Genomic DNA, 24490 nt, shown 5'->3' on the forward strand with positions numbered 1-24490 from the left:
TTTTATACTTCTGTTGCTGTATCCCCTTTCTCTTAGGTGCATACCCAGTTCTTTGCTCCTACTCTTAAATGTTTCCATACTAGAACAATTACGGCGTAGCCTAAAAAATTCTCCTTTCGGTAGATTTTTAATCGTTGGTGGAAAATGACTACTATTCCTATGAAGAACACTATTTGTTGCTGTGGTCTTTCTATAAAGATCCGTAGTCAATTCTCCTTCTTCATTTCTGTTAATCTTTAAATCCAAAAATGTGATTGAATCCTTGCTGATATCCGATGTTAGTCTCAGGTTCAACTGGTTATTGTTGAGATGTCCAATGAATTCTCTCAACAATACCTCTGTATTATTCCAAATCATCAGGACATCATCAATGTACCTGAGCCAGACTATAATGAATTGCGTGTACTTTTCATTATTTTCTGTGAACACGACCTCACGTTCCCACCATCCTAAATAGATGTTCGCATACGTGGGTGCGCAAGCCGCACCCATCGCAGTTCCACGAGTTTGTAAATAAAAGGCATCTGCGAAGGTAAAGTAGTTTTTTGTAAGGACGAATCTCAGCAGGTCAATCAGAAAAGTATTGAAGTCCTCCGTATCCTTCATCTCTAGAAAATATTGTACTGCCGCCAAGCCGTCCTGATGGCTAATACTCGTATATAACGACTCTACATCGAGGGAAACTAGGAGGTGTCCCTGTTCCACTCTAATGCCTTGTATCTTACGTAGGACATCCGATGTATCTTGAACATAGGATGGTAGACTTACCACGTGTTCTCTCAGATGGAGATCCAAAAAGACACTGGCTTGTTCACCCAGTCCGCCTATCCCAGATACTATAGGTCGACCTGATGGAAGGTCCCTGTTCTTATGGATCTTAGGGAGCATATAAAATGTTGGAACTTTTGGGTTTTCAACAGTTAAGAAGATATGTTCTTGTTTAGTAATGGTGCCTTCTTTTAAAGCTTTTTCAATCATTCTCTTGTAGAAGTAGAGATAGTTATCAGTGGGATTGAAAGTAAGACGCGTATAGCATGAGGTATCCTGTAGTTGTCTCAGGGCCTCTTTGATATATTCTTACCCATATGGTTTATGTGTTATTAATCTTTACCTGCTGGGTTTGTGATTGGAAGCTAATTTACGAGTAAGAGTTATATTAAGTGCTCTGTGAGCAAAAACATTTGTATACTACAGAAATGAGTACATTCAGCTTGAAGAATGAACTGGTCAACAAACGGAGGACAAATGAGGACTATAGTAATATCTTTCCCAATACAATCTCCGACGTTACGGGGCTAACTAGTTGGGAAAAAGATTTTACTAGCCTCAAAAAATTGTTACAAAAACAGAAAAGAACAACATGGGATCAAACGACAATTGAACAGTATATAAAACATAAAATTTCCCCTAGAGGACTTAGACCAAGGATCTTTCCAACTTTTGAACTGGCCACACCCACTTTAAAATCTGAGTGGGAACAAACATTACACAAATGCTCTACAGAACTCCTTCACATTTTACTAAAACACGACCTTCTAATCCTGGAAGAGATTGATAAGGAAATTGATGCCTTAGGTAAGAACTTGGAAGTATGGGAAAAAGATGTGCATTTCCAGCAATGTTTTGAGAAAAATAAAAAGGATCTTGAGAGCTATGAACAAATGATAATGGATAGAAAAAAGAACAAATTCATTAGGGACAAGAGGGACTATGCTACAGGCAACATCTTTAAATGGAAAAAGCCATACCCAAAGGAACATCAGAGGGCAGGTAGCTATCAATACTCTTCATCTGAAGCAGACTCTTCTGGTACAGAGGAGTATTCAGAGCGTTATCAGAAAACAGGAACCCCCTATTCCCAGATGAATGTCTCAGAAGCGCATTTTTTAGAATTTCCAAGGACGGAAAGGGGTCGGTACAAAAAACAAGGAGGAGGACGAGGAGAAGTAAAAAGAAGAGGAAGAAACCAAGACAACTGGGGAACACCACTCCCACAGAGACAATCCCCGAGATTCAGGAAATAATTCCCTATAGTGCTTGTGACTCTCTCCAAGTCATAAATTTGACTGATAGGATTTTAACTGAAGATCACAAGTCAGTCCTGAGTAAAGGACTCTCCTTCTCCCCTGTGTCCAGAATGAATAGATTCAAATGGGAAAAGGATCTTAATCTGTTCTGTAGAAAGCTTTTATTAATTAAGTTTCATGAACAGAGAAAAAACTCAGACCAGGAGATGTTATCTCCGGCCACGGGGGAAGAAGATTTGTGTGAATGGACTGACTTGGAATTGAGGGCATTGTCAGATCTGGAGGAACTGCCCGATCCTGTGGACCAGATGCTGGCGGATGATGCGCAGGAAGGTAGCAAAAGTCGCCCGACCTGTAAAAAGAAATCGACCTTTTACCCACAAGAGATCTTATGCCCAGCCGTCAAGATCTTCAGAGAAATGGTATCTAAGGATTTGGATGACTTGGAATTGTCACAGAAAACAAGACCCATGCTGGGGGATAATCTTACTAGAAGAGAGAAAGAAGCGCTTAGGGACATACGAACTTGGGATGATACGATAATAAAACAATCTGATAAGGGAGGAAACGTAGTTCTCTGGTCTAAGGATAAATATATCAAAGAGGCCCTGAGACAACTACAGGATACCTCATGCTATACGCGTCTTACTTTCAATCCCACTGATAACTATCTCTACTTCTACAAGAGAATGATTGAAAAAGCTTTAAAAGAAGGCACCATTACTAAACAAGAACATATCTTCTTAACTGTTGAAAACCCAAAAGTTCCAACATTTTATATGCTCCCTAAGATCCATAAGAACAGGGACCTTCCATCAGGTCGACCTATAGTATCTGGGATAGGCGGACTGGGTGAACAAGCCAGTGTCTTTTTGGATCTCCATCTAAGAGAACACGTGGTAAGTCTACCATCCTATGTTCAAGATACATCGGATGTCCTACGTAAGATACAAGGCATTAGAGTGGAACAGGGACACCTCCTAGTTTCCCTCGATGTAGAGTCGTTATATACGAGTATTAACCATCAGGACGGCTTGGCGGCAGTACAATATTTTCTAGAGATGAAGGATACGGAGGACTTCAATACTTTTCTGATTGACCTGCTGAGATTCGTCCTTACAAAAAACTACTTTACCTTCGCAGATGCCTTTTATTTACAAACTCGTGGAACTGCGATGGGTGCGGCTTGCGCACCCACGTATGCGAACATCTATTTAGGATGGTGGGAACGTGAGGTCGTGTTCACAGAAAATAATGAAAAGTACACGCAATTCATTATAGTCTGGCTCAGGTACATTGATGATGTCCTGATGATTTGGAATAATACAGAGGTATTGTTGAGAGAATTCATTGGACATCTCAACAATAACCAGTTGAACCTGAGACTAACATCGGATATCAGCAAGGATTCAATCACATTTTTGGATTTAAAGATTAACAGAAATGAAGAAGGAGAATTGACTACGGATCTTTATAGAAAGACCACAGCAACAAATAGTGTTCTTCATAGGAATAGTAGTCATTTTCCACCAACGATTAAAAATCTACCGAAAGGAGAATTTTTGAGGCTACGCCGTAATTGTTCTAGTATGGAAACATTTAAGAGTAGGAGCAAAGAACTGGGTATGCGCCTAAGAGAAAGGGGATACAGCAACAGAAGTATAAAAAAGGCAATATATATAACTTCTAAAATCCCAAGAGAGGAGCTAATCTTCCCCAAGAATAAAGCTAAACCTAGTACAACAAATCAGGTTTGATTTGTGGGTGACTTTTGCCACGAATGGCAAGAGATAGCGAATATCACACAACAACATTGGTCAGTTCTACACACTGATAGAGACCTGAGTAAAAAACTTACCTCAAAACCAGTTATGAGCTGGAGGAGGTCTCAAAATTTGAGAGATATTCTGGTAGATAGCCATTTCGAAAGAACATCAAGAAAAACACCTATAATCAACGGGTCCTTCCCATGTGGAAGTTGTAAGGCATGCCAGTATATGGCCAAGACGAAATATACCTATGACAGGCAAGGGAATAAGGTGGAAATTAGATCTTTCATCAATTGTAATGCCATGGGAGTCATATACTGCTTACAATGTGAATGTGGAATGAAGTATGTTGGAATGACATCAAGAGCACTTAAGCAGAGAGTCTTGGAACATATTGGCAATATAAGGAACATAACCTCTGACCTAAACAAGATGAAAAAACTTTCTCCGGTAGCGAGACATATGCATAGTAAACATGGAGACTGTAGCAAGAATCTGAAAGTCTTCCTACTCTCCCTCTTAGATATGCAAAAAATATTCTACATATATTTCTAATTTAGTTCAGTTATATACTGGACACACACCATCCATTGACCTTGAACTATTACCACATCATGTACTCTGACTAGGGGTACGGTGGTGTGTGGTTTGTCATACCAATGGAGCATTAAATTACCAAAGGGGATAAATATACCTATTAATTAGAAATATAACATATGGAGTTAAGGAGAGAGGCACAGCCAGTTATACCATAAAATATCCTTATAAAATAAGTGTTTTATGTCGTATGTCAATGTGAGTCCGATTTCAATAAAAGTTACGTTTTAGATTATTAATAAGAGTGCCCCATAAAAAGGAGTTGTCTTTCCCTCTTGTACATCAGCTGACTTGTTTTTCACAACTCAAGGGAGCACCGCCGGGTGTTTGTTAATTTGATAAGTTAAAACTTTATTAGGTAATGGGTAACATCGAATATTATTAAAAAAAGAAAAAAATATTTTGTATTCCGGTTTCTGTACTTGATATACCAATAGACAGGTAGCTCAGTGCGCTATTTCCCCCACAACAAATCCAGTCCCCCTTTATTTACAGTTAATCAGCAACATTATTTAGGGGCCTACTTAGCAATATTTACATATAGTTAATTAGCATTCCTCATCGCTGCATATAATTATTTAGTACCTATTTATCAAAGATCTGTTGCCGGGACAGCAGCTCCTATAATAAACGACTCCAGCGCAGAAGCTTGGGAATAAAGTCATAGCTGTGACTTTCGTTGTATTTTATAACTTTACGCATTATCATTTGTTGATATAGGCCAGCGAAGAAGATCCTGCGAGGATGTACAGCGCATTGTTAGGCCTTGTAAATGAGTGCTCCTTTAAAAAATGTCCAATTCGGCCGTCATCCCGCACGTTGGGCGAATTCGGACTTTATTAAATCCCGCCCTACAACAGACTCGGCATATACTGGGTCACCTCAGTCTTTGCCCCCACCCCATTGGACCCGCCCCCTCTGAAACTATTCACTTTGTGACAAAAGGCGGGGAAATTAATTTATACTGAATGGTACTTGGTCACCCCTGTGTAAACGCCCATTACTGTCACTTCAGAAGTCCTAAGGGATAGGGGGAAATGAGACCTACAATAATTACAGACATGGGAGAAATTCAATTGCTGTATCTCACCCAGCGTCTATTCACTAGAGACGGAAGGGACAGGGGGCATGCCAGCAGCTCACAGAGCGCCGGCCATGCCCCCATAGTGACGGAAAATGGGGGCGTGGCTCGCGACCATGGCACTCCTGTGAAGCCACGCCCCTTTTCTATTGTCCACGCCCCCCTTTTCGGGCGGGCAAAGCTTTGCTGTGCCATAGTGTCCCTCTTCCTCTTCTCTCAATGTTGGGAGGTATGACTCTAAAGTGACGAGAGATCGTGGGGCAATATTCAATTGATCTATTTTATTGCACCCATATCAGTCAGGTTTAGCTGCGTAAAGCGGCTAAACCGACTAAACTAATGGGCATGACACAAAAAAGTCCAGTTCGGGTGCCCAAACAGGTCACTTTTCGTGCATTTCAGCTCACCACCCCTGGGGGAAGCAAACTGAAATTATGTTATTGCGCCCGACGGCAGGAACAATTGAATAGCTACAAGCAGGTGCGAGCAGGTGAGGGGGGAGGGGGGGGGATTGGATATCGCCATAGACACTTTTATGTACATGTAGAAGGGACGTCCAGAATTCATGTGCCCATGTTGGTGAATTGCACCTACTCTGGTAATGTAAATTCTGGTAATGTAAATCCATGTCTGTATACATCCTGTATACCTCATTAGCGCTTGTTACAAATAAACACTTCACGTTTTTCGCAATCAGTTCATTGCCATAAGTAAATATATAAATGAATATATGAAATATATGTAACTTGCAGATTGTAAGTACCCCGAATGTGGACGCTGTGGGCCTTTAAATTCTCCGACAATGGAATTATCACCACAATGTATTAGACAGGTGGGATGTCCTGATGAAGAGCCCATTACCCTCATTGATTTCCTGTTGTCTGACACCTTGACACGGTCCCTGGTTGTACTGTGATCACTGATGTTGATCCCCTAGAGAGCACTGAGGTGTACGGCCCCTAACTAATTATCCCTGCGCTCTCACCAATCGCTGGTGGGGCTCTGCAATCAGTCAGTGTCCTGCGATGTGAACCCTCTGGCCTCTCTGCTGATGTTCTCAATTCATCTACTGTAGACGTGTAGTCACTGTATGGATAACCGAAGACCTTACACCGAGAGACTGCCATTCTTCATCCCCGGCAGTCCTGCCAGTGCCAATACGCACTCCAGAGACATATTATATCATAAATTGCTTAGCATGAATGTTGTTTTCGTGCTGTATATTTATTTAACACCCTGTAATCAAATGCCTGTGCATGTATGCCCACTATGCCGCCACGCTGTGTGTAATGTTCAGGCAGAGTCGTTCGAGGGGGGCGTCCGGCGTTCGGGAGAATGGGGGGAGTGTCGTCCCCATTTTCTGGGAGTGGTGAGTCCAAGGACTCCGTCGTGAGACGCAGTTACTTTGGCCACAAAAGGCAGAAACTGAAGCTTACTCAGCCTGCCGTCGTAGATAGGATAACATCGCAAATGCAGGGAGGAGGTGGTATGCATAGCAAAGGACTGCAAATGCAAAACTGTTGCGAGCAGCTTTGCATTTGCAATCCTTAATGAATCAGGCCCATAGACCTAGAGCCGGCCCTAACCAATATGATGCCCTAGGCAAGATTTTGGCTGGTGCCCCCTAGCACCGCCGCTAGTTCTGCAGGAGATGCCTGGCATGAGTCAGCTGGCAGGTCTGCTAACGTCGGGCGCCTTTTGGTTATGTAAATGCATCTTATTTGCATTACTATGTGTCTAGGATGCACAAGCAGCTTCTGCTGATTAAAATGATATGCAGCATGCCTATATTCTGTGTGAGACTGTGGCTGTATCTGCATACGAAATGCTACATTACAGTGATTTCCAGGAATACACTGCAACGTAGCATTTCGTATGCAGATACAGCCGCAGTCACACACAGAATATAGGCATGCCGCATATCATTTTAATCAGCAGAAGCTGCTGGTGCCCCTAAGCATACCAAATGCCCTAGGGGCATTTGCCTAGTTTGCCTATGTCTAAGGCCGGCTCTGCATAGACCCCTTATTTTGGACTTTGCTGTAGACTTGTGATGCCGGTGATTTTACTCCTTGAGGCAACAGAAGCGTTCACCTCCCGGCGCCAGACCCCTAGGCAGGGGGAGAACCCCGGTGCAGAATATAGGACACTGTCGCAGATGGCATCAGGTCTTGGACCGACATCTCTGGAGTCTGGGCTATTTACGAGCTAGAGGTGGGGAATACTAACTTCCCAATTTCATGTGGCTCTCCCAGACTCCAGGAAGTGTAGGTACATCTCCCGCAAGCCTCTTACTCCCACCCGCTGCTGCCCAATTCCCAAATGGATTCTGAGCGTCCTGACAATGTGATTTGCACTGAATTGCATCACCTTGGCCCTTGGAGAGTGAGAAAATGGCGGGTGATAAACTACCAGCCAACCAGCTCCTGTCATTTTTCAAACAGGGCATGTGACATGACAGTTGGGAGCTGATTGGCTGGCTCTCTCCATTTTATCATCCACCAAGCGATGATGCATCTAGCACTATGTGATTTGTATACCTGGGGCAATTGATTACCCTAACAAATCTTTTGGATACAGTAGTTAGTTACCTGCGCACCAGCTCTTCAGTATCAGCAGCAAGCAGAGGGGTTGTCTGAAACATAAAAGTCATGATAGAGTTCAAACTATCACAGAGGTAAACATAGGATGCCACATGGCCCACATCCCACATACAATAAACTTTCTGTTCACATGAATACATGAAACATATAATTAAACCTTCCCGTGGATTTAATTAAAGGAATCTGGAGGTATCTGATGGTTGTAAGTGCCGTGTGGAACTTGGAACAATTAATATACTCAGCTGTACAGATAATTCCTGAAGTGCAAATGGGGCCTATTTTGCGTGATGCCACCTTCCTACAGGAGGTTCACAGTCCAGTGCATACATATGGAGACAGCCGAAGGCGACGATGGGTCTGCTCGGAGGACCTGTTGCAGGCACCTGTATTTTTAAAGCAAAATGTAGGTAAATTCTAGGGCCTCATATTCCACCTCCATGCACCAATGAGATTTCGTGCTGCTGGGTGAGATATTTAAATAACGGATGGGGGGGGGGGGGGGGGGGGGTATGTCGGCATGCCCAGGTGATTTCTTCGATCTCCCCCAGAGGTGGCCGACCTGGAAGAGCATTTACATCTTTATAGGAGAAATTCTATGTTTCTGTTCTCAAATCTGAATGCAATAAAACAAATTAAATTCTAGAAATAAAATGCATGGTACCCAGACCGTTGCAGTTTCCCCTCACTGTTATTATTTATTTAAGACATAATTGACCCCCGAAGGAGCATATTCAGCTTTTGAGTATTTTAGAAGAACAATATAAAAGTTGACGTTAATTAAGGTGGTGTGGAATAGCGATAGACTTCTGGCCTTGGGCGTGAATGTGTTACTTTCCACCATCTGGGACTGTAGTCCTGTAATAATTATGCAGAGAAACTTCTGAAACGGAACCTCGTTATATGCCAGGAGGAAAATATAGCAAGATGTCATTCCCTTCACATCTACAAACTCTTATCGGTAAATAAGCCTCAGCATCTTATATATGAAGGCGTAAATGTCCCCTCCCCATAGGGAACAGAAGAAACACCCCAAATAGGGGAACTATAAAGCACTACTGTATATAATTTATGAACTAATATAGGAACTGCACAGTTGTGTAATTATCAGACCTGTTATGACGGCCGGCTTGAGGCCCGTTCAAGTGGAGTGTCCTCATGAGGGTGCCACCCCATACAAGGTGCAGTCCAACCTCTGGACTTCTGACCAGGGCTGCGCTTGGGTCTTCCATCTCATGGAAGCATGGGCCATCTTTGATGTGACTTTGTGATGCTATGCTTATTTTCGCAGATCTGCTTTATCCAAAGGAGCAGTTTAAAACACCCTCTGTTCTGGACCACACGTTTCTGACCCGGCTTGTGTCCTGACCATTCTGCTGTATTACCATCTTGGCTTTGGCATTACCTGACCCAACTCGATGACTACTCTAAGCTAATATGTTAGGACCCACCTTAAGTGGCCAAGATCTGCACACTTTGCACTGCGAAGCACAAGCCTCCTCATGGCGACCACTTGTGCAAACCACCAGCATGTTAGACTCCGCACCCCTGCTGATGAATTGGCCTCATATGATTTATAAGCCACTCTGGGTGATGCGGTGTCATGGTGTAACACAGCTGACCTTTGGTCCAGGGAGAGATCCCAGGAAAAAGAACATTCACACAGGACCAGTTTTAGGTTAGCTCTTCGCTTCAGTATACCAGATACATGCCTAGAAGAACCCATGCAAGTGGGAGGTTTCCCCATGTCTCCTGAGGAATGAGAGAGGCGATACAGGAATAACTTATACTTGTATAGTGGTGAGCCTGGGCACCTCACTGCTTCTTGCCCCAAATGTTCAGAACCTTTTGGAAAATGGGAAATCCTAACTGGTGCTGGGGAGGACATATTAAGTATATTCCAAACTCCCCATCTGAAGTCTTCTATTCGATTCACCACTAAAGTGTTACTCTGGGGGTCATTCCGAGTTGTTCGCTCGCAAGCTGCTTTTAGCAGCTTTGCACACGCTAAGCCGCCGCCTACTGGGAGTGAATCTTAGCTTAGCAAAATTGCGAACGAAAGATTAGCAGAATTGCGAATAGACACTTCTTAGCAGTTTCTGAGTAGCTCCAGACTTACTCAGCATCTGCGATCGGTTCAGTCAGTTTCGTTCCTGGTTTGACGTCACAAACACACCCAGCGTTCGCCCAGACACTCCTCCGTTTCTCCAGCCACTCCCGCGTTTTTCCCAGAAACGGTAGCGTTTTTTCGCACACACCCATAAAACGGCCAGTTTCCGCCCAGAAACACCCACTTCCTGTCAATCACACTCCGATCAGCAGAACGAAGAAAAAACCTCGTAATGCCGTGAGTAAAATACCTAACTGCATAGCAAATTTACTTGGCGCAGTCGCACTGCGGACATTGCGCATGCGCATTAGCGACTAATCGCTCCGTTGCGAGAAAAAAATAACGAGAGAGCAACTCGCAAATGACCCCCCCTGTGCGGCCCAATGGTCTTTTCAATGAAAGCTTATACTGACTCTGGAGCTGTCAGGACTCTGGAGCTCATTATGGAGCTGACTCAGGAGCTGTCAGGACTCTAGAGCTCATTCTGGAAATGACTCTGGAGCTGTCAGGGCTTTGGAACTAATTCTGGAGCTGTCTCAACCTCAATCTTGTAAGAAAAAAAGGCATTTGTTTCCCCCAGCACCTCAATCATGTCCAAGTTATAGCTGCCCACCAAGCCTTTACTGGTCCCTCTCTCCCTCACCATTTATAATGGGGTAAGACACCTCGCTCCACTATACAATTCTCCATGGAATTACTAGAACATCACATTGGAGCATTACATAGGGAAATATAACATCTCTAGTGATTCCCACAGCTATTCGTCCAATTATCTGGTGGCTGAGTGGGCTACACGTACATACTCCTTCGCTTGATTGGTTTAGTGGAGAGATGCTGTCCTAAGGTTAATTTGGTGAATTCAATGGACTCTCCTCCATACTCCTACACAGGAACACATGTGTCACCTCTTCCAAATCCAAACTACCCCTACAATAGAACACACACAGAGATATATAACTTATAGCTGATCCCAAAACAATTCTGGACCCAACATCTGTCAACCAGTTACCAGAATGTTCCAGTAGGTAATACCATTTGCCTCTCTTGTGTCTCCAGTGCGAATATGTGTCCCAATTATCAGGTCATACTAGAGTTCATTCTTTGGTCATATTGGTGGCCCTATGTACAGGCCTATGTACAGGCCCAGCGTACTAATGGCCGCCCTATGATCGCAAATTAATTGCGATCGCATTGCAGACCAGACAAAATAGAGTTAGCGCCCTGCATATGCAGCCAGGCTGCCATTTTTAGTTTTGCAGCAGAGGTGTGTGACATCACGCAGCCACCCCGAAAAACGGCCCAGACCCCCCTGCGTTTCCGTCGCCATGCCCTCACAATGCCACATCACCACGCCTGACCTCGCCCGCGAATGCCTTTGTCTGTCCATCGGACAGAGGCGTTCGTATCACTGAGATGCGATTGCATCTCCTAGGCCACGCACGTGCAGAAGGGGCCCTGCGCGTGCACACTGGCCCGGTAGATGGGAAAATTTGATTAGCGATGCTTACTAAATAAGGCCCACAGTCTGTAAAATGTAAGGCAGATGCTGACTGGCTGGTACTTTATCTCTCACAATTTTATCTCTTTTCCGAGCGTTGATAAATACCCCCCCTTATAAATAAATATCAAAAATCGTCTGAGAGTAAATGTGTGTTTTCACCAAGAAAACACAACATCGATTTACATCGCTTTTCATCGGTTTGAAATCGCTTAATTTTTGTTTTTGTTTAAGTAATCGATAAAAATCGACCTTTAGTAAATATACCCCTATTATCTTAATGAATTAATTGACTCACGTGCGAACCTCAGCTAGACTGGTGACAATTTACTTTTGCCAACGTGAATTTATGCCCCAGATCCAGCAATCACAATATAATCAACTAGCAGTTCTATCCGTTCTTCGCACGGGAGTTCCTGATTTTCACAGCTGTAAATATAAATGAGTGTTACTAATTTGGTCAGTCTACAGAGATGGAAATTTGAGACGTGTTAATGTAAGTAAATATTAATCCATGGTTCTTGGCGTTACCCGGAGAGCACCCGTATCAGATACGGTAAAAAGTGACGGGAGCAGTTTTGTAGTTTATTAAATTCTACACACTGGAGTTGCAATCCAAATTTTTATCCAATTGTCCATTTGGGTGTTATCGTTCATGCAACGCAAGCTACGCATCGGTAATGATGTCATTATGTCAACCCCCTTTTCATCCCCTTAGGGGGGGGGGGGGGTTATTAAAATTCTAATTACGTAGTTTTCCTGTTTCCCACCTGCAGAATACCTATGTTAAATTTCAGCTTCCTAACGTATCGGGAAATAAGAGAATTAGTGGTCTATTTACTAAGCAGTGATAAGAGTGGAGAAGTGAGCCAGTGGAGAAGTTGCCTATGGCAACCAATCAGCACTGAAGTAACATCTATAATTTGCATACTATAAAATTATACAGAGCTGCTGATTGGTTAATGGGGCCACTTCTCCACTGGCTCACTTCTCCGCTCTTATCACTGCTTAGTAAATGTCCCCCAAAGTCCCAGCCATTCAGCTCCTAACTACCATGTCACAGGCTGTGTTTAAAAAAATGACAGGAGCTGGTTGGTTGGGACTTTATCTCCGTCCACTTTATCTCCATCCAAGGCTTTAGTAAATAGACCCCTTAGGGGAAGATGTACTAAGCCGTGATAAACGTTGAAAAGTGAGTCAGTGGAGAAGTTGCCTATTGCAACCAATCAGCATTGACGTAACATTAAAAGTAAAAGTATACAGAGCAGCTGATTGGGTGCCATGGGCAACTTCTCCACAGGCTCACTTCTCCACTTTTATCACTGCTTAGTACATATCCCCCTTAGTGATGAGTCAATGAGTGAGTGAGTGAGTGAGTGAGTGATGACTTTCGCAAATAAATATATATATATATATATATATATATAGATATAAAGCAGAATTTCGCCATTAGAAACCTATACAATAGCTGGAAAATGGGCTTATTTACACAAAGACCAAACCTTCTTCTCTCCCCGCTGTTGTACTGTCAACTGCAGAATTCGCTCCATACTTTTATGTGCAGAACACGGTGGGATTACTGTATTACTATGTGCAATGTAACAGCTTAAATTGCGCTGCGTAATGGGTTATAAAATAAATGTATCGTTCTCATAACGTCCTTTAGAAAAATAACAAGTAGCTATAAAATGCATCTGCTATCTCTATTATATCTATTATTCGCCCGTCCTTTTACCCTCTCCTTAAGAACCGCTTGGATTTAACATCCGTTTATGCTCAGCTCACGGCGGTGATGATGTCTCCCCTCAGAGTAATGAAATTCAGGCACAGTCGCTGCGTAGAGAGAGAGAGGAGAGTATCAGTGAGTCCTGTAATGTGAGAGGTTGAATACACAGAATCTATGTGGGATCTACTGTTCTTTGGGGGTCATTCCGAGTTGATGGCTCACTCGCTAGTTTTAGCAACCGTGCAAACGCTATACCGCCGCCCACTGGGGAGTGTATTTTAGCTTAGCAGAACTGCGAACGCATGTGCAGCCGAGCTCTGCAAAACCTGTTTGCGCAGTTTCAGAGTAGCTCTGAACCTACTCAGCGCTTGCGATCACTTCAGCCTATTCATGTCCAGGTTTGACGTCATACACCCGCCCAGCGAACGCCCAGCCACGCCTGCGTTTTTTCAGACGCGCCTGCGTTTTTGCAAACACTCCCTGAAAACGGTCAGTTGACACCCAGAAACGCCCCCTTCCTGTCAATCTTTTTGCGGCCGTCAGTGCCACTGAAAATGTCACTACAACCTGTGCACAACCACAATGGGCTTTGTACCCGTATGACGCGCGTGCGCAATTGCGGCCCATACACATGTGCAGAAATGCAGATTTTTCACCTGATCGCTGCGCTGCGAAAATCGGCAGCGAACGATCAACTCGGAATGACCCCCTTTGTGTCAAGAGTTGTTGTGGAAGCCAGAGGAACTGGGGGAAGCCAAAATTATGCCCCATGGTAAGACTTCACCATGTGAAACGGAACCAATGTGTATGTATTTATATATGTAAGCAGTGTACGTGTATATAGCTCACAGCAAAGGCTTGAAAATGTTTGTTTCTGCAGAGATGCAACGTAATGTCTTCAGCTGCAAACATTCCCTGCAATATCCTGTATTCCCAGGAGAATGGCCTCCCAGCCGCAATACTGAAAAACAGCACAGATGTCCTTCTGCAGTACAAAGTCCATATTAATACACTCCCTACCAGGCTGTGTCCCCATCACTCTGCCAAGGCCAGAAGGGCAGCAGCACCCGCAATTAATTTATATCTGGAGCTGTGATGTATACAAGACAGCAAGATATTCAACATCAAATAGGAACATATATAAGTCATTGTCATCTTTGCCATGGAATGAGAAATATTTTTGTGAAGTAAACTATAGGAATATTTTTGATGATGATGATAATAAGCATGCAATTTTAACGATATTTTGCAAAATGATCATCAGGTTTTACCTGTGGAGACCAATGTGTATTTATGTTTTCATGTGGGTACCAATTTGTGTCACTTTTTTCCTGAGGGGTTGTGCGTTTTATTTTTTTCCTGTGGGGGCTAATGTGTTGTTGTTTTTTTTGCGTGAGTATCAATTTGTTTTTGTTTTTTCCTGTGGGGCCAATGTACAATTTATTTATTTTTACAGTGGGAGCCAATGTAATTGTGTTTTTTATTTCCTGTGGAATCCAATGTGTATTTAATTTTTTTCATGTGGGGGTCAATGTCTGTTTTGTTTCTGTGGAGACCAGTGTGTGTTTTATCTTTCCTGTGGGAGGCAATATATGTTTTATTATTTTCCTTTGGTGGAGGGGGGGCATGTATTTTTTCCTGTGGGGACCAATGTGTGTTTTTTTCACTGAAGCCCAATGTGTGTGTTTTTTTTCCTATGAGGCCAATGTATGTGCTTTTTTCCTGTATGGGACAATGTTTGTGTGTTTTTTTTCCTGTGGAGGCTAGTGTGTATTTTATTTTGCTTCTGTGGGACCAATGTGTGTATTTTTTCCCCCTGTGGGGACAATATGTGTTTTTCTGTGGGGGACATTGCTTCCCTTCTGTGGAATAATCTGTTTACTTAAAAACTAGGAAATATTTTTTGGGTTAATAAAAGTTTTAATTACAAAATGGATAAGTGCTCCAAATTTACTTGCACATGGTGCCCTTAGACGTGTGGTTGGTCCTGATCTTCATAGTATCCAAATAGTACATGTCACTTGTATAATATATCATTGAAGTTTAATTACATTCTGTGGTTATGCATTTTTGCAGTGTGTTTATAAAAACGGAAGCGTTAAACCTTCTGCCGGAAGATTGGCAGTCTGAGGGTCACTTAATCCTGCATGGCGATGATGAGAGAGGTTCCTGGGCCAACAGTCAATCACTGGGTGACTTGCGTCCTGCTCATAGATTATTAGAAACCAGACCGGCTCAACATGTTCCGCTGTCACTCTGGATTCCAATCTAAAGCGTGAGTCACTGGGACCTAAGAAAATCGTCAAGGGCACAGAAGATAAGGGGAAACAATCCCATAATCCACGGAATACAGAACAGCTCTACATCTATTACTTTAGCTGGAGAAATCCTGTTTCTTTCATTCATCAAAATGACCTCGATTTGTCTGGATATTAGCAAGGTCTAGCATCTAAAAAAAGAAAAATCATTTGTAAAATACCAACGACTGAGACATACTGTAGAATTACTCACATATGGGGGTTTGGGAGATTTTATAAGGCTATCACACATGTTGGTGGTGCTCTAAAAAGGCACCATTCATAATCCCCATTGGTCTGCAGTTCAAACCCAATTTACAAATGAGTGTTATAGCTTTTTATTTATAAAGTGCTGACCTATTACGCCGCACCGGACACCGAGGAAACACTGTACAATGATACCAAACAGGAGACAAAGATGGTCCTGCCACAAGAGCTTACAATCTAAACTCATTTTTCCCAAGATATAGTACACTAAAATGAAATACTAGTTTTAATATATGAAGAGAGTAGTATAAAATGCAATAGCAGATTTATTTTAGCCCCTTACTGACTGGATCTATCTTGTACACTAACAACTTACATGGATTTCACAATGACATGCTACAGTATGTGATCGCTGGGAGCAACTTTAGATTTTTATAGTCTATGCAAGTAAATGTTATATTTCTTCCTGTGTTTGCAGTTATTTCAGGGGTGTGGGGGGCAAAGACCAAATATAAAAGTTCTCAGATTCCTTGTTGGACGGCAGACAGTGGCATTACTATGCACACAAGTCTCTCCCCCTCCAAATGGTGTGGTCCAAGGCAGTTCCAATTCCCAGGTTTGACACAGACACCTTCAGGATGACACTCACAGTGTAACTCTGCTGTAACCCGCTGCTTTATGGGTGTGGTATAGAAGGTAGATAGGTCGACAGTGTCTAGGTCGACCACTATTGGTCAACAGTAATTAGGTCAACAGGGATGCTAGGTCGACAGGGTCTCTCTATGTTGACAGGTCAAAAGGTCGAAGTGATTTTTTTAATGTTTTTTTGTGTGTGTCGTTTTCTTCGTAGAGAGACCGGGAACCCCAATTAGTCCACCGTGTTCCCTGGCACTTCGGGAAAGGTGCCTTGCTCCGCTACTGCTGCGCTCGGCCCAGGTTACCGTTCCCAATTGTAGTCCACGTGGATCGTTAAGTATGAAAAGGTTCAAAAAAATAAAAAATTTGTGAAAAACTCGTGTTGACCTTTTGACCTGTCGACCTAGAAAGTAACCCTGACGACCTAGTGACTGTCGACCAATAGTGGTCGACCTAGATAGTGTCGACCTAGTTACTGTCGACCTAGAGACCGGATCCCCTGCTTTATTTGACCAGATCGGCCAGTTGCTCTAGCATCAATCACTGCACCCACAGGGACCAGAACCTTTTAAAGGCTAAGCTCCATCCAAGCTGTAATCTAATTGGTGGCCATTAGACCCCTGTTTTTCTTTCCCTGAGGCTATCAGTCCCCAGCTCCCCAATATAAAGTTGTTATTTTTTTTGTCAGCCACACCCTGCAGCCAGGTAACAGCAATAAAATCTAAATCTTCTCCAAAAGCACATGGTAAGTCACTCACTATGCCACCACACAAGTTACAGTCTCTGAGGTGGGACCACCTAGAATTGCTACATGGCTGTGGATGTAAGTAAAAAACAAAAAGGTCCAATGCGGACAACCTGATTAAAATAAACCACTGGCTGAGAAGCAATATATTATAAAGATTGTCCTAGAGACTCTGCAGCTTCTGGACCCTCTTGTCTGAAGAGACGACCCAGATCTGGACAAGGTCATCATTATCAGTTGCTGCTGAGTCCCTCATCCCATCACCAGAAATTGTTGCTTTTATCTAAAACACCATTTCTTTATTTTCCTACTGTATCATTTCCGTTGTCAGCTATATATTATGTACAGCATCTCTCTGCAGAGTGTTCTCAGCTAGAATAAGTGAAGTCTATAAATGATATGGGTCTGTGCGGATTCCAACCCAGAGCCTTCTCCATGATCCCCTCCATCCCTACTTTCTAATGACCTCTTTGCTGTACTGGTGGAGAGCTCAGCAGACTTTACCGGTATCTTGTGTGCTGTTCCTCCATCTCCCCGCACAGACGTGATTTGTCTCCTTCCATGAAGACCGGCTCGGATGTAAAGCTCATCTTATCTCCACTATGTGAAATTATTTACTGAAGAGAAAAGTTTGACTTCTTTAGAGAGATCTTTCAGAAATAAATAAAGAGAACCAGGGTAAGGAAAACTAATGTAACTATAAAGAGATGAATGCGGACCCTAGTGTTTTTTGTTTTTTTAATCAGTTTTGACAAAACCACCCTCAAGTGTCTCCCGTATCTGCGCCTTGATGTCACTTGGTTCCCTTCTGGGCCCCGATCTTACCTGGCTCAAATGTTTGGTCCCCAAACTTACCTGGTTCCCATGTCTGTACACTAATCTCATCTGGCTCCCGTGTCTGGGCCATGATCTCACCTGGCTTCTGTGTCTGTGCCCTGATCTTACCTGGTTCCCATGTATGTGCCCTGATCTCACCTGGCTTCTGTGTCTGTGCCCTGATCTTACCTGGTTCCCATGTATGTGCCCTGATCTCACCTGGCTTCTGTGTCTGTGCCCTGATCTTACCTGGCTTCTGTGTCTGTGCACCAATCTCACCTGGATTCTGTGTATGTGCCCTGATCTCACCTGGCTTCTGTGTCTGTGCACTGATCTTACCTGGTTCCCATGTCTGTGCCCTGATCTCACCTGATTCCCATGTCTGGACCCTGATCTCATCTAGCTTCTGTGTCTGTGCCATGATCTCACCCAGTTCCCCTTTCAGGACCCTAATCTCACCTGGCTTCTGTGTCTGTGTACCAATCTCACCTGGATTCCGTGTCTTTGCCATGGTCTCACCTGGCTTCTATGTCTGTGCACTGATCTTACCTGGTTCCCATGTCTGTGCCCTGATCTCGCCTGGTTCTCGTGTCTGGATCCTGATCTCACCTGGCTCCCGTATCTGTGCACCGATCTCACCTGGACTCCATGTCTGGGCCATGACCTCACCTGGCTCCCATGTCTGTGCCCTGATTTCACCTGGCTCCTGTATCTGTGTCCCGCTCTCACCTGGCTCCTGTGTCTGTGCCCCAACTTCACCAAGCTCCTGTGTCTGTGCTCCGATCTCACCGGGATTCAGCGTCTGGGCCATGATCTCACCTGGCTCCCATGTCTGTACCCTGATTTCACCTGGCTCCCGCATCTGTGTCCCGCTCTCCCCTGGCTCCTGTGTCTGTGCCCCAATTTCACCAGGCTCCTGTGTCTGTGCCCCAATTTCACCAGGCTCCTGTGTCTGTGCTCCGATCTCACCTGGCTCCCTTGTCTGTGCTCTGATCTCACCTGGCTCTTGTGTATGTGTCCCGCTCTCACCTGGCTCCTGTGTCTGTGCCCCGATTACACCTGTCTCCCATATCTGTGTCCCGCTCTCACCTGTCTCCTGTGTCTGTGCCCCGATTTCACCTGGCTCCCATGTGTGTGCCCCTATCTCACCTGGCTCTGATTATTGATGAAGGCAACGGTGCACCATCCACAAAGATGAAAAACCTTGTACTGTATTTCTTCTCTTGGTCTTCTCAACATTCCTGATTGCGACACCCAGACAGATAAGAACATCCCCAGTCATCCCATACCACTCAATGGTCAGCTGAATCCACCATACTAAGCCCATCTGGGAGACATTTGGATTATGCCTCCTTCACCACAGGCCACCCCTCCGCAGCAGGAAAGTGGGACTGCCCTGTGGAAATAGGCACTGTATGGTAATATATTCTGTAGGCAAACAGAGATCATTTGTTGTATCAAAAAATAAGGCAGCCCCGTGCCTGCTGGGACATTCAGGAGCCGGGTTCATCCTCGCCGGCGTTCTGTTATTCCACCCAGTGGCGCACACAGGGGGGGTTTCCAAGCACCCAGAACCCCCACACACCACCAAAAAAAAAAATAATTCTGCATTTTGCGAGCCGAGTATTATTAATGGCTGTCTAGTGTCCTCTGCAGCCTGCTGTCTTCCTGGTGGCATTTGTAAGTGCAAAATACAAGGTAACTTTATTTTTATTATAGTACATATATATACATGTGCATACAGATATACATACACATGTATATACATACATATAAACACACACATATGATATATATACATGTGTGTATATATATATATATATATATATATATATATGTGTACTGTATGTATATATACAGTGTATATATATATATGTATGTATGTATGTTTAATATGCTATGTGTGTATATATATATATATATATATGTGTGTGTATATACGGTATATATATATGTGTAGATATGTATATGTGTGTGTATTATATATATATATACACACACACACACACACACACACACACACACACACACACACACACACACACACACACACACACACACACTAGTTTTACAGACCCAGCATATACTGGGTCACCTCAGTCCCCACCCCTGTGCTTGGAAACCGCCCCCCATTCAAATCCTGCGTTTTCCACTGATTCCAGCATAAATATCATCCCATGGATGTACAGAGTTTGATATAAAAGGCTTTCTACACTGCCTGTACTGCCTGCACTGTGGGTCAGACAAGCAATAATATGGGTTTATATTGGCTGTACATGAACACATAACCATTAGCAGCCCAGCCCTGATAATTTCAGCTATATAACGGATGCATAGCGAGATTCACTTTCAGCAACAGGACAGTTTTACTTAACGTTCTCTTCTGAAATTCATCCCTCTGAATATCTGCAGCTGAGCATAGACATGTTAATAACAGAGTCAATAGACAGCTAAATCCTCCTGCATCTCAGTACAACCCTGAATATGCAGACGCTGGGTCATTACTCGCCCCTATGTGCCGTAATAAAGAATATTGTGTGAAGTGAAGGCAAATATTATTACAAAACAAATGAACCTTATTTAAAGCACAGCCCAGCACCCAACTAATGCTGGCTTGTATGTGGTGGATTAAGTAATTGGTTTTTAATTACTCAATTTTAATTAGCTAAGGCAGCATTGTATGAGCATTAATACTGCTGATTCGGCCCTTTCTGGTTCCCCTGAGTTTACTCCTTATTAGTGTTGCTCTGGCGATGGGGAGGGGAGACTGCGATGAGGACACAGGAAAAATACTGGATATAGTAATGGCTATTATACAGTCATATAGTATAACTGAGGCTGCATAATGAAATACTGCTGAGGATACTGAGCTATGGGACCAGGGGCGGAGCCAGAACTTTGTGGGCCCCATTACAATATTTTGAAGGGACCCCCAGAGAGACACCTCTCCTCATCAGTTGTATTTTTATGCCCCATACTAGTACCCTAGTTCATATTATGTCACATTGTGGGGCTGTCATTATGCAACACAGTAATCCCAATTCACATTATGGCATACAGTGTTTCCAGTTCATATTATGCCACATAACAGTGCACCGGTTCATATTATGCCATATCACAGTGCCCCAATGTCATATTATGCCACATTACCGTGCCCCAGTTCATATTATGCCACATAACAGTGCACCAGTTCATATTATGCCAGATTAGAGTGCCCCAGTTCATATTATGCCATATCACAGTACCCAAAGTTCATATGCCACATTACAGTGCCCCAGTTCATATTAGGCCACATTACCGTGCCCCAGTTCATATTATGCCAGATTAGAGTGCCCCATTTCATATTATGCCATATCACAGTACCCAAAGTTCATATTATGCCACATTACAGTGCCCCAGTTCATATTAGGCCACATTACCGTGCCCCAGTTCATATTAGGCCACATTACCGTGCCCCAGTTCATATTATACCACATTACCGTGCCCCAGTTCATATTATACCACATTAGAGTGCCCCAGTTCATATTAGGCCACATTACCGTGCTCCAGTTCATATTATGCCACATTAGAGTGCCCCAGTTCATATTATGCCATATCACAGTACCCAAAGTTCATATTATGCCACATTACAGTGCCCCAGTTCATATTAGGCCACATTACCGTGCCCCAGTTCATATTATGCCACATTAGAGTGCCCCAGTTCATATTATGCCACATTACAGTGCCCCAGTTCATATTAGGCCACATTACCGTGCCCCAGTTCATATTATGCCACATTAGAGTGCCCCAGTTCATATTATGCCACATTACAGTGCCCCAGTTCATATTAGGCCACATTACCGTGCCCCAGTTCATATTATACCACATTACCGTGCCCCAGTTCATATTATACCACATTAGAGTGCCCCAGTTCATATTAGGCCACATTACCGTGCTCCAGTTCATATTATGCCACATTAGAGTGCCCCAGTTCATATTATGCCATATCACAGTACCCAAAGTTCATATTATGCCACATTACAGTGCCCCAGTTCATATTAGGCCACATTACCGTGCCCCAGTTCATATTATGCCACATTAGAGTGCCCCAGTTCATATTATGCCACATTACAGTGCCCCAGTTCATATTATGCCACATTACCGTGCCCCAGTTCATATTATACCACATTAGAGTGCCCCAGTTCATATTATGCCACATTGCAGTGCTCCAGTTCATATTATACCACATTACCGTGCCCCAGTTCATATTATACCACATTACCGTGCCCCAGTTCATATTATACCACATTAGAGTGCCCCAGTTCATATTATGCCATATCACAGTACCCAAAGTTCATATTATAGCACATTACAGTGCACCGGTTCATATTAGGCCACATTACAGTGCACAGGTTCATATTAGGCCACATTACCGTGCCCCAGTTCATATTATGCCACATTAGAGTGCCCCAGTTCATTTTATACCACATTAGAGTGCCCCAGTTCATATTATGCCACATTACAGTGCCCACACTTTATGCTATGCCACACTATAGTGCCTTCACTTCATATTATGCCACATTACAGTGCCCCAGTTCATTTTATACCACATAACAATGACATGCCCTCCAACATGACCCGCCCCACTAGGTACAAAATGCTCTGTTTCTGGACTTCCCTCTTAATTTATTATTGCCATCACCTGTGAAGAAGCAGCTTTCTTATCATTTAACTAGTTCAACACAGGTGATGGAAATCATAAATTAAGAGGGAAGTCCAGAAACAGAGCATTTTGTACCTAGTGGGGCGGGTCATGTTGGATGGTCTGCGATGAGCGGGGGTATAGCTCTATATATATATTGTAGGCCCCAAGGCCATACTTGCCTACCTGACCCTCTCCATGAGGGAGAAAATGCTCTGTTCCTGGACTTTCCTGGTAATGTATGATTGCCATCACCTGTGGTGAAACACCTTTCTTATCAATTAACTTGCTCACCACAGGTGATGGCAATCATACATTACCAGGAAAGTCCAGGAACAGAGCATTTTTTCCCTCATGGAGAGGGTCAGGTAGGCAAGTATGCCCAAGGCAAACATTTATAATGGCCCCCATGTATCTACTAATGGTGAAAAAATGTATATAACACATGTAACTGTGACAGGGAAGGTGGCCCCTCTCAGCTCTGGGCCCCATAGCAGCTGCACTGCCTGCACCTATGGTAGCTACACCCTGTATATAACACATGTAACTGTGACAGGGAAGGTGGCCCCTCTCAGCTCTGGGCCCCATAGCAGCTACACTCCCTGCACCTATGGTAGCTATGTCCCTGTATATTATGCATGTAACTGTGACAGGGAAGGTGGCCCCTCTCAGCTCTGGGCCCCATAGCAGCTGCACTCCCTGCACCTATGGTAGCTACGCCCTGTATATAACACATGTAATTGTGACAGGGAAGGTGGCCCCTCTCAGCTCTGGGCCCCATAGCAGCTACACTCCCTGCACCTATGGTAGCTATGTCCCTGTATATTATGCATGTAACTGTGACAGGGAAGGTGGCCCCTCTCAGCTCTGGGCCCCATAGCAGCTGCACTGCCTGCACCTATGGTAGCTACACCCTGTATATAACACATGTAATTGTGACAGGGAAGGTGGCCCTCTCAACCCTGGGCACCATAGCAGCTGCACCCCCTGCACCAATGGTAGCTACGCCCTGTATATAACACATGTAATTGTGACAGGGAAGGTGGCCCTCTCAACCCTGGGCACCATAGCAGCTGCACTCCCTGCACCTATGGTAGCTACACCCTGTATATAACACATGTATCTGTGACAGGGAAGGTGGCCCCTCTCAGCTCTGGGCCCCATAGCAGCTGCACTCCCTGCATATTTGGTAGCTTTGTCCCTGTATATTACGCATGTAACTGTGACAGGGATGGTGGCTGTTATATGCATTATTTTAAAAAAAAAGTTTAAAAAAATTATAGAGAGCGTTTTTTTCCAGCAAAATAAGTGCTAAAATTAAACTCGGGGTACATAAAAATGGGTATAATTATATATTTGGGTCATTTTAGGGGACTTTTAAAAAAAGTGTAAACAGACTGATTACTCCCATCTGCAAGTCTAAAAACACTTGTCCCACTCATAATGCCCTCAATATACCTGCCCCATATCATGTACCCCAATTTCCATCAATTTGTACTTTTTCACTCCAAAAATGACATGTCATTATTGGCCAATTAAAAATAATCAAAAACTTCTAAGTGCCTAATTAGTCATTCAGGGTGTTGTCCCGGGGGTTCAGAACCAAATCCCGGCATTTTTAACTTAAAATAGGGATTCTCCCCAAGTTTATCACCTGCTCAGAGCTAGCGAATTGAAATTCACGGTAAAATTACAGCAAA

The 24490-nt window shown here is 43.6% G+C and overlaps 1 long non-coding RNA gene across 1 annotated transcript in view; it reads left to right on the forward strand.

Moving 5' to 3' along the window:
* LOC134969872 (uncharacterized) overlaps positions 1-15572 on the forward strand; it is a 90606-nt gene extending 75034 nt beyond the window's left edge. The window contains exon 3 of the long non-coding RNA XR_010189539.1: positions 15485-15572. This is a non-coding gene — a long non-coding RNA (uncharacterized LOC134969872). The remainder of the gene's footprint in view (positions 1-15484) is intronic.
* The last annotated feature ends 8918 nt before the right edge of the window (positions 15573-24490 follow it).

This window comes from Pseudophryne corroboree, chromosome 11 (assembly GCF_028390025.1).
Source record: "Pseudophryne corroboree isolate aPseCor3 chromosome 11, aPseCor3.hap2, whole genome shotgun sequence".
In the NCBI taxonomy this organism is placed as follows: domain Eukaryota; kingdom Metazoa; phylum Chordata; class Amphibia; order Anura; family Myobatrachidae; genus Pseudophryne; species Pseudophryne corroboree.